Raw genomic sequence first — 10,142 nt, 5'->3', positions numbered from 1 at the left:
CTTCCCGCAGGAGCAGCTGAACTCAAATTCCAAACGATGGTCCCACCAACGGAACCAGTCGCCTAACTTGATGCGCTTGATGCGTTTGAAGTGAAACATTTCTTGCAATGCTTAGGGAGCCCTTTGCAGTTCTTCTCCTGGGACTATTGCTCCTTTCCTTTCCCTTTTGCCCGGTTTTTTATTGGTACGTGAACCCTTTTCTTGTTCACATGCACTGTTCTATATGTTTTGAAGATATTAATGTCTTTGCAAGAAAGATCGGGCTGTAGCCAGAGGGAAACGTGGAGCTGAGGGACAGGTTGTGTCCCTTCTTTCTCTTTTTGATACAGGGAAGTACCAGCAGAGGGGGAGAAGTTACAGACACGGGAGAAAGGAGGCCTTGAATGAACCGGAGGATTAGCCTTTTCTGCCCTAACCAGAGGAAAGGGGGAGAAAGGGTGGGGTGCGAGGCGGCAGGAAGCTAAAGGCTCTCTCTTCTGATGGTTTCTGTCTTCTGGGTGAAGAGTCCAGTCTACATGCTGAGGGTGAAGACAGAGATTTGAGAAGCATAGTTAGTTTGAAGAAAATCTGCCTGAAAAGCGTGGAACATACACGAGAAAGCGGCCCGGTGGGAACACCTAGCCAAGGCCCTGTCCGCCTGGTCAGTGCCCAGGCCACACGTATAAAAGGCTTCTGTGCAGCCGAGGTCAGCCCAGCAGGCCCTGGTTGGCCCCTCTGCACGTCCCAGAGAAGGCTGTTTTCAGGAGGACCGGCCTGTGGCTGCACCGGGGCCTGGGAGACTGCCGCCCCATCTGCTGCCTGATAAGAGACCTGGGCGGTGCTGATCCCTCAGGCCTCTGGAGGCTGCAGGCCGAGTTGTCGCAGGTCAGGCATGGCTCTGTGACTGGCCCCCAATCAAAACCCTGCACACCAACGCTTGTGTGAGCTTCCTGTTTGTTAAAATGAAAGCTACTGCGGGATATTTATCAAACTCTTAGCAGTGGTTGTTCCTGGGGGCTTGCATGAGACAGATACGCTTTATACGCTTCTTTCTATGTAGCTTTTATTTTCTTTTAACCAGTATTATTAAAGTTATTCACTGTTAGAAATTATAGATATTTACATTCTGGAAATAGGACAAAAAACTATTAAGGGGTCATGTCCTGGACATTTTTTTTTTTAATACCCGAAAAATACCCATTTTTTTTTAAATACCCGTTCCCTCGGCTTTATTGGTTTTCTGTTGGAAGCGAGCTTCCTTCCTCAGATCCCTAAAATGACTAAGCTCCTTCAAGGATGGGAGCAGATGACACGTCTGATTGTTACTGGGCACGCTCGGAGCCTGGCTCAGTAAATATCTACTACTGGGCGAATGAAAACACCTGCATTCCTTAGGCGGAAGTGCATTTTCCAGCTTCTGTGTTTGCACTCTTAGCCACTAGGTGGCACCATTTGCCCTCCCGGGGAAATAGTGTCTTTTCTGCACCGCTTTTGGGATGTAGGGGAAAATGAATCTGGCCTTGTAAGAAAAGCAGGACGTTAGGCCCAGCGAAGGGATGCTGACTTTGGAGAGGGATCTGGGTTGCTTTCCGTCAAGACGAGAAGGGCTCTCCGTCCTAGGATTAGCACACATGCGCACGGGCGCACGTGCGTACAATTTATCTGTTCATTTTATCACCAGCAAACCTGCAACTTTGATAAATATGGATGAAGCAGCAAGTCTTATAATTGCTAAGAGATCATCAAGTACGTGGTGAATTGCATTTTGAGAAGACACCCACTTTACGTAACATGGCCTGACCATCTCCCAGGCGCCCCACTCTTTGGTTGTTTCTCAGAAACTTGGCAGTCACGTGTATGACTATCATTTTCATCTTTTAAAATACTTCCTGAGCAATATCAGGGAAATTTCCCCTTTTGTGTCCCATCACCTCCCGACCATGGCCCCCAAACAAGTTCCTTCTTTGTGTCCTCAGCGAGTTGCCCAAACCCTCCCACACCCAATGAGTCACCAGTAAATGTTTGGGACAGAAGATGTAGGACAGTTACAAAGATACACATGAAATGTATCTTTGAGGCCCCCAAATAAAAATATTGGACAAAGATATAAATGAGTGATCGTACCATAATTCTATTATTATCATGTCCGTCTGTGAGTAGAAGGTGGGTGCCAGGAAAGTGAGGAGTTCACGTGTGGCACTGCCGTGATGGGCACAGCCTGAAGCCAGAGAAAACCTAGGTCTGAGTTCAAAGCACCTACCGAGGTGTGACGCCACGCCTTTAGACGTCATGTGGTTTCTGTAGGTCTCCTTTTCTTCGTCTGCACAGTGGGAGCAACTACAGCCAAGGTACAGAGCTCTAGGGAGACGTGACTTATAGACAGACATCCCCAGCGGAACCCTGCCCCGAGCAGGGGGGACAGCTGCTGGGTGGCCCTGCTCAGGAAGCTGCCGAGCAGAGGTGGCACCGAGCGTGACACTGAGGGGAAAATGGATCCCACCACCTGTGCTGCTACAAGCCCACCCCTAAATCCACTCATTAATTGAGAGTCTGCGTCTTTGTCAAGATTCTGAGGAAATAACGTCAGCTCCACAAACACTCGGACTAGACGCCCAAGGGGAAGGAGTTGTGCAGGGACAGTTTGGTCCACTGAGCCAGCCTCGCCCCCAACAATTGGCACACCATCACATTTTCCTGCTGGCCTTCTGAGAAACACAGGCAGGAACAGGCTGTGATTTGTGGCTTGTACTCTCAGTTCCTTTTTTGACTTGAGGGGAAACTGGTAAGCAGAGAGTCAGATGAGTGAGGCAAAGGACACCGGGATGCCCCCTCGTCCATGCCAGGGGTCGCAGGGTCACAGCTGCACAGCCCCTGCCCCTCCATTCTTCTACCGACACGAAATGCAGGCCCCCACCCAAGTTCACTGCCTAAACTTGTCCAGGGTATTGTCGTGGAAGGAGCAGCCGACCTGAACGCACGCACCCTCCTCTTAGGCTTTGGTTCTGTCGTGTGTGTTGAATGACTTGACCAAGGCAGGTAAGGCCTCTGAATTTCAGAGGGCTTCCAAAAAAGACAAGGCTGGTTAATGCCTGCTCTGACATTCCCCTAAAGGACTTTAAGCCATAAAAATCATAAATGCCATTAACTTCTGGTCAGTCCACAGAATATTTCCAAATCCTTCAGAATGCTGTTCGTTGGCCCCCCTCACCCCCTAGTGTACTCTGCTGCTTCTTGTACATGTTTTGGATTTGCTACCTCCCCTCTTCCAGTAATTCTTTGCACACTCCTATCGGTGATTTACTCATCTCCAGCCATGAGAACTGAAAATAGAGATAGCCATTTACATACATTCAAGTTGGCAGGAGGAAACTGCCCCCCATAAGAGAAAAACACCAGGTTTCGATGTTCAACATGGTCCCGATGGGATTCAGTTTTTAGTTACATAATTAACCCCCTGAATTTTATCTGTTTCCTAGTTCTTTCTCAGCGCTAGGGGTACAGCACAGAATGAGATGAGGGTCAAGTTTCCACCACAAGGGCAAGGGTACGGCTACCCGAGCCATGTGTTTAACTGACAGTACAAACAAAACGTTGGGAACTCAGACAAAAAATCATTCGTTTGGGCTGGAGGAAACTGGGAGAAATTCTCCAAGAGGTGGCATTTAGCTGGGTCTTTCCCACAGGTGAAGGTGACGAGGGGAAAGGTGGTGTGGAGATGGCACGAGGGCTAAGACACGGCATGGTTTCACTAAAAGTGACCAGCGTGTCTAAGCAAAGGGACAATTGGTTCTGAGACGTCACAGCTGTCCTGGGGCAACATGCAGTCCCACTGGCCACATCCAGTCCTGACAGCGGGCACACAGTCACAGCCTGGGAGGGAGGTGGCTCTGACGTCCCTCACAGCCCTCATGTTTCCAGCCCCTCTCACAGAAGGTCTCAGAATCCCTCCATGGGGACACTGGGTACAGAGTAGGTAAGCCCCAGATGCTTCTCTACCTTCCAGCTACCAAACCAGTAGGGTTCCTCCAAACCAAAACGAAATTCTAGAGCAGGTAACGGCACAAATGGCTTGTAAGTGCTCGTGCAAAGAAGCCACTGTGCTATGTATTGGCTGTTGGGTGACTATAATTAATAACACCGTTTTGCATATTTGAAAGTTCCTAGGAGAGTAAATCCTGAAAGTTCTCACCATAAGAAAAAAAATTTTTTGTAACTGTGTGGTGATGGTTGTTAATTAAACTTATTGTGCTGATTAATCAAAATATATACAAATATTGAATCGTTACATTGTATACCCAAAACCAACATAATGTTACATGTCAATTGTATCTCAGTTTAAAAAGCAGTAGCGTTAGCGTCCACTAGGGGTCAGCATGAGCTACTAAGAAGAGGCACTGATAGCCTGTTCTTTTCTGACATGACCAGAGGGGCAGTTGGAGTGTGGGGAGTGAAGGGGAATTAAACACTGACTCTTACTTCCCAGGCAGGTGGACAGATGGCTCTGTGGACAAGGTACCAAATATGGGCTGGATCTTAGAGCCATGGAGTGGTTGTAACTGGTGAAGCAGTTGCACCCAACGGCAACCAAGAGAGACAGCCATCCCCCAGATTTCTTTCATCTGTTTTATTCAACTTTTCTTCTAGTCATTTGGATTAGGGCACAGAAGACACGCTTACCTAATTAGCACGTTACAGCTGGGAGAGGGTCATTGGGCTCCACATTGCCTTGTTAAGCTAGCAAAGACAAAATTCAAAAGACATAGATATAAGGCTATGTGCTTCGGTCCCCCAACGAACTCCATGAATATATAAGTTCGGGGTGCAGACGTGCCTTAGATGCGAACAATCTCTCGGTGGGTTTGCAGGCAACGGGCTCAATGGACGCAGCTGGAGTCCTGGGGAAGCGGCTGCCGCTTAGCCACATGGATCTCACGCCCAGTTCCATTTCCACCCCACCACCAACTGGTCATCTGGCCTCTGGCTCTCCACTTCCTGACCTCTAAAACTGACAAGCTGATCAAAACCCCTAGGGCCGTTACCGCAGTCAACTTTAAGACTTACCCGTCATTCTCTGTGGAGGGGCCAGCGTCCACTTCACCTGCCCACTGCCTTCTGGACTGCAGATCTAAAGGGCTTGCACACCTGTAGCCGGGCTGGGTGTCACGCAGCTCGGCCACTCTGAAGCCCTGGACAGCACATGGGGGGCGACAGAGAAGCAGAGGCTGTCCTCTGGAAAGCGGGTTGAGAAGACTGTTGGTTTTTCTGCAGCAGCGACAGCAGAGGTCCCCGTATGCAGGCACTGGCGCTGTGTGCTGAGACGCTGGTCCCAAGCATCCGTTTCTGGGACCCGAGCAGACAAGGCAGCTTACTTCCTACCAAGGCTGTCCCCTCATAGCAGTGGCTGTGTGGCCCTCAACTGGTGATTTCCTGAGCACGGAAGAGACTGCCACTCCCTCAGGGCCTAATACTGGGAGACGTTGCTGGAAACTCCAACTAGAATCTGTTTCTTCATCTCTCCCAATGATTCTGTAAGCCACTAAATGCAGTGCAGTAAATTCCTTCCTAGCTGGATTCTGTTCTTCAGAGAATTGAATGCTGATCAATATAACAAGATACTTCCAAAGTTCTTTTTTATAAAAAGCCTGGAAGAGTGAACAGCAAATTGTTAACCAGTGGTTACGTCTATAATCACTAGTGGGTGGGACAGCAGCTGAACAGACTGCTGAACATTTTCCTATGCACTACGGCGTTTCCCAAATACTAATGCCATATTTATTTTTATATGTTGTATTTATATATACAGTTATATTTATTTAATAACACTATACTCATTAATAATGCTATGGTTAAAAATTTAAACAAAGTAGGCAACTTGCATGTTGAGAGCACAATTCACGGTGTGATCAAAATGCAGCTTTTTTATCTTTCACAATGCATTTAAACCTTACTCAGTGGGGTCACCTCTCCCGGCTCCCAGCACCTTGCTACTCACAGTGTGGTCCCCAGAGCTGCAGCACTGGACACTGGGTAGAAACACAGAATCTCAGTCCCCATCCCAGACCCATGGAATGATGGTCTGTCTGCCTTTGTTTGCAGACGAGTTCTGGGGGATTCGGTGCATCCACGTTTCATGTGGCCCACGATTTTCCCTGCTTCTCTTTCTAATGCCTAGTCCTGTAATGGCTTTAAGGCACAAGCGTCACTTTAATTTATACATTAGCGTGCCCAGTCCTGGGTGGTAAGCAGATATCCAGTATTCATTCAAAGGCAAGTCTTTGTCGTCCTATTTGCCCAGCTCAGGTCCTGGCTTGAGGAAGGAGTTTGATTCTCTCTGTGTGTCTGTCCCTCTCTCCCTGTCTCCCCACATCTCCTCCCCCCTCACTTGCATCTGTTTCCTTTGCTCCCCACCTAAACCTAAATAGGAAGGAAGGAAGCAGGAAGGGAGGGAGGTCCAAGTAAGGGGACAGGAAGTCCTGACTGCCAGGGCCCTCCTGCTCTCTGAGCTGGGCAGGCCAGAACTCTCTCCCACCATCAGGTGGGCATGTGTGGCCTTGGGAGGTGTTCGCCCCTGGGCTGCTCTACTCTGGTCCCACACTCTGTCCAAGGTGTTCACTTGCACCTCCCCCCTCAGCCCTCAGGATCCCAGACTCTCCTCCAGCTTCTTGGTGCCTTTGGCTATGCATCCTGGGGGCCTTGCAGTGCAGGGACCAAGACAACCCCATGCCATCTCTCATGGGCCACGAAAATACATACACACATGGCTTTGCCTGAGGATATTCTGTAGTTCAGGCTGATCCCAATGCAGGCCCTTCTGTCCCACAGCTACAGCTCACTGCAGCTTCTGCAGGCATGAGTCAGGCCCAGTTCCATGTCCCCCGAAAGCAGGGAATGCCAGTCAGCCTTCTCCCCATTCCTGAGGCCCCGACCCCCTTGGAGGAATAACTGTGAAGGGGACTCGTATCATGACAAAGAATCCTCTTCTCAGACCCTCTCTCCTCTCCACCCTGATCCCTTTTACCTCCTCCATGTGACTTCAGAGTCTGAACATCAAGGGCCAGGCCCTCACCCATTTCCTCTGCACTCCACGATCTCGCTTCAGAGTTCTCTGTCTCTTCTGTAGTGAAACATCACTCTGGACATCCTGTCACAAGGGCAACTGCTTAGTTGTAAAAAATACAACTAAGATCCTACCTTACTGTCCCCAGACACACCCATCTGAGGAACGACCGGCTGTCAGTTGTGGGTCCCACATCTTAAACCAACTATGCAGCCACTGGAGATGCACTCAGAACAGCCAGGATGGAGAAGGAACTCAGAATCAGAAAAGCTGAAAACACTGAAAAAACAGTTAAAAGTAAAGTCGACCTTTAACAAAACCTAAACACGACCTAAGTGTAGTCTTTAAATATCTGAAGGGCCAAGCAGGGGACGGGGAGATTTGCCCCGCCCACCCAGGAGGTACAGTGGGTAGAAGTTAAACCGAGGTCACTTAGCTGATTATCTGTAAGGAGGACCTTCCAGGGTGGCAGACCCGCCCAGACATCGTGTGTGCTTCCCTCGGGCTCTTGGGAGGCCCCGTCCTCACAAGAAGTCAGGCACAATGGCTGCGTGGCCCCACGGCCGAGCTCAGCAAGGTCTCCTGAAGTGGCTTCTTGGTTGAAAGAAACAGCCTTTCAAGTCCCTTCTGATTTGTGAGGACCTCCAATTCATCTTGAAAGACGTGCACCTTTAGTCCCTAGCTACCTGTTTTTTTCTGGACATTTTGAAATTTGCTTTCCTAGATTTGCTTTCAGGGTGCCTTTTGGGTGTTAGAATTTTATTAATTCTAACACATTTTTTCAAAGCTACGTTTTAACATCTCTGCGCTCAGGACACAGCTTATCATTTCCTGTGGCAGTTTTCACTACTTACAGAAACGTGAACACTAACGTGCCAGCATCACAATTTACAGCATGGGTGTGAGCAGCTGGAAGAAACTTCGAGAGACAACAGTGACACCAGCAACACCATCGTAGGATGGGGGGGGGGCGGTCAGGTGGGTTTAGCAACATTCCTAAAGCAGAACTCAAAAAGTGAGCTAGCTCCAGATAACCACAAAGCCAGCTTAAATGTCTGGCAACAAAGAGCTGTCACTCTTGTTACAGCTTCTTTTCAAACAAAAACTAATCAATCTTCCTGACGTCCATCATAGAAAAGAGGACCTTACAAGAGTGGGAAAACTTGGGCACTGATAAATCTGAGCCAAAAAGTGATTCAAAAAAGTCAGACTCTCAAAGGGAAGAAGTTTTACGAATGCCTTACCCAGCTTAATTCCTTATATTTTCCTTTTTATGCATATGTAAATGTGATTTGTGGTTTTTTTAAAAATTCTATTTCTAATTAAGCCTGAAAGACGTTGTGTGGTTACCTGGTCATGCTTTTCCTTTCTTAGTGTGCTCTGCAATGGGGCGTCCAACAATCCTATGAGGAAACAGCTTCAGAGACAGTGTCCTGCTCGAGCCTGCACAGCTGCTAAGTACGAGGTGACACTGGAGCCCAAGTCTGTTGACTCCTGCCACCTCTAGGTGCAAAGCAACTCAGGGTGGCTGTTCCAGCTGAGGCTGCACGGGCGTGCTCACTGTGAGACGGCACAATGGCCACCTCCCACGTCCCTGTAATTACACTGGCGCCTCTAAACTGGAAACGCCTAACGTGGGGGCACCACGCCTCCCCCTTGGAGGTGAGCTGCACCCTGACAGTTATGAACAGAACGCCAAGCACTGAGACTGTGGCCTTTGCAGGTGTCGTGACTGGGGAACAAGCTGAGTCCCTACCTGCCAACTGTAGTACGTGCTGGAAATTTGGTGAAGAACTTGGATAATCTGGGGCAGAATAAGAGCTCTGCTTGGCCAAAGTCAGCGTTTAACAAGGAATTGTAGGCAGGAGTGCATTTCCCCTAGTAAACTGAGGACCAGCTGGCCAGGCACTCAGAAGGATGGGTTAACACTGCAATAGGTGTAGCAGGGGGTGTTGTGGGGCTTGACGAGGGTGTCGTGCCACCAGGATCCAGCGGGGGGCGCTCAGCAGTGGATGAAGGGTCAAGAGGTTCCCTGGGCTAATTAAGCAAAATGGGGAAGTGCTCTCCTGACTGGGTGCTTGAGACCAGCTCTCTCCTGTGTAATTAGCGGACGTGCACATTGGTACAATCTCTTGGAGGGGTAATTTGACCACATCTATTAAAATAAAGACTCATATCCTCTGATACAGCAATTCTACTTCTAGGAGTTTATCCCACAGATATGCTCACAAACATATGTATGGATGTAGGTATAGAATATTCACTGTAGCATAATTTGAAATAGCAAAGGCTTAGAAACAGTGTCATCTCCATCAGTAGGGACTGGCAGATGTCGTCTCTCCAGGAAGTGATCTCTGAGCCCCCACGTTGGGCTTCCTATGTGCTTCTAAGCACCTCAGAGGCCCTGTCTTAAACCCTCTAGTAAAGAAAGAATCTGCTATGTGTCTGTCGTTCCCTCAGGAGCCCCCCCACAGAAGAGGAGGCACACAGACACGGGACAGACTGTGTGCGGGGGGTGGGCAAGGGCCAGGGTGGCTGCAGCGACAGGGAACCTGGACTTTATCCACAGGATTGAGCCAACCTGGGGGTGGGGGCGGGGGGGAAGTCCTAAGAGAACTAACTCACAGCACTCCGTCTTCCCATCCAGTAAAGTCAAGATGAGAAACTGAGGCCCAGGGAGCACGCGAGGGAGTGACACTGAGCACGAATGGGACTTGCCCGGCCCCCTCTGCTCTCTGGGGTGCTTTTCTGCTGTCTGGTACCCACACCCTCAGCTTTGGGGTCTGAGACACAACTGATCAGAGAACCAGACAGAAACAGCTTCTCCCTGGTTCCCTTTGCTGCTGGGACATGAGCCCAGGCCTCTTCCCGGCAGCCTGGGCTGGCTAGCCCTCCCTTTCCTGAGTGCGTGCTGGAACCGCAGCGCGAAGCTGGGGGAGCACACTTTCCCCCAAAGCTGCATGGCCGGCCTGATGGTTCCTGGTATTTCCTCAGGGCGGGCCTTCCTGGGAGGTCATCATGTGTGAAAACTGGGGCCTTAAACACCGCGCGGTCTAGAGGACATAAAAGTCAACATCCTCCCCCCACACGCACACACCTGCGCACA

The sequence above is a fragment of the Rhinolophus ferrumequinum genome, chromosome 22, assembly GCF_004115265.2.
Source record: "Rhinolophus ferrumequinum isolate MPI-CBG mRhiFer1 chromosome 22, mRhiFer1_v1.p, whole genome shotgun sequence".
Taxonomy (NCBI): Eukaryota; Metazoa; Chordata; class Mammalia; order Chiroptera; family Rhinolophidae; genus Rhinolophus; species Rhinolophus ferrumequinum.
The sequence above is the reverse complement of the archived record's forward strand: the minus strand, read 5'-3'. Positions refer to the sequence as shown.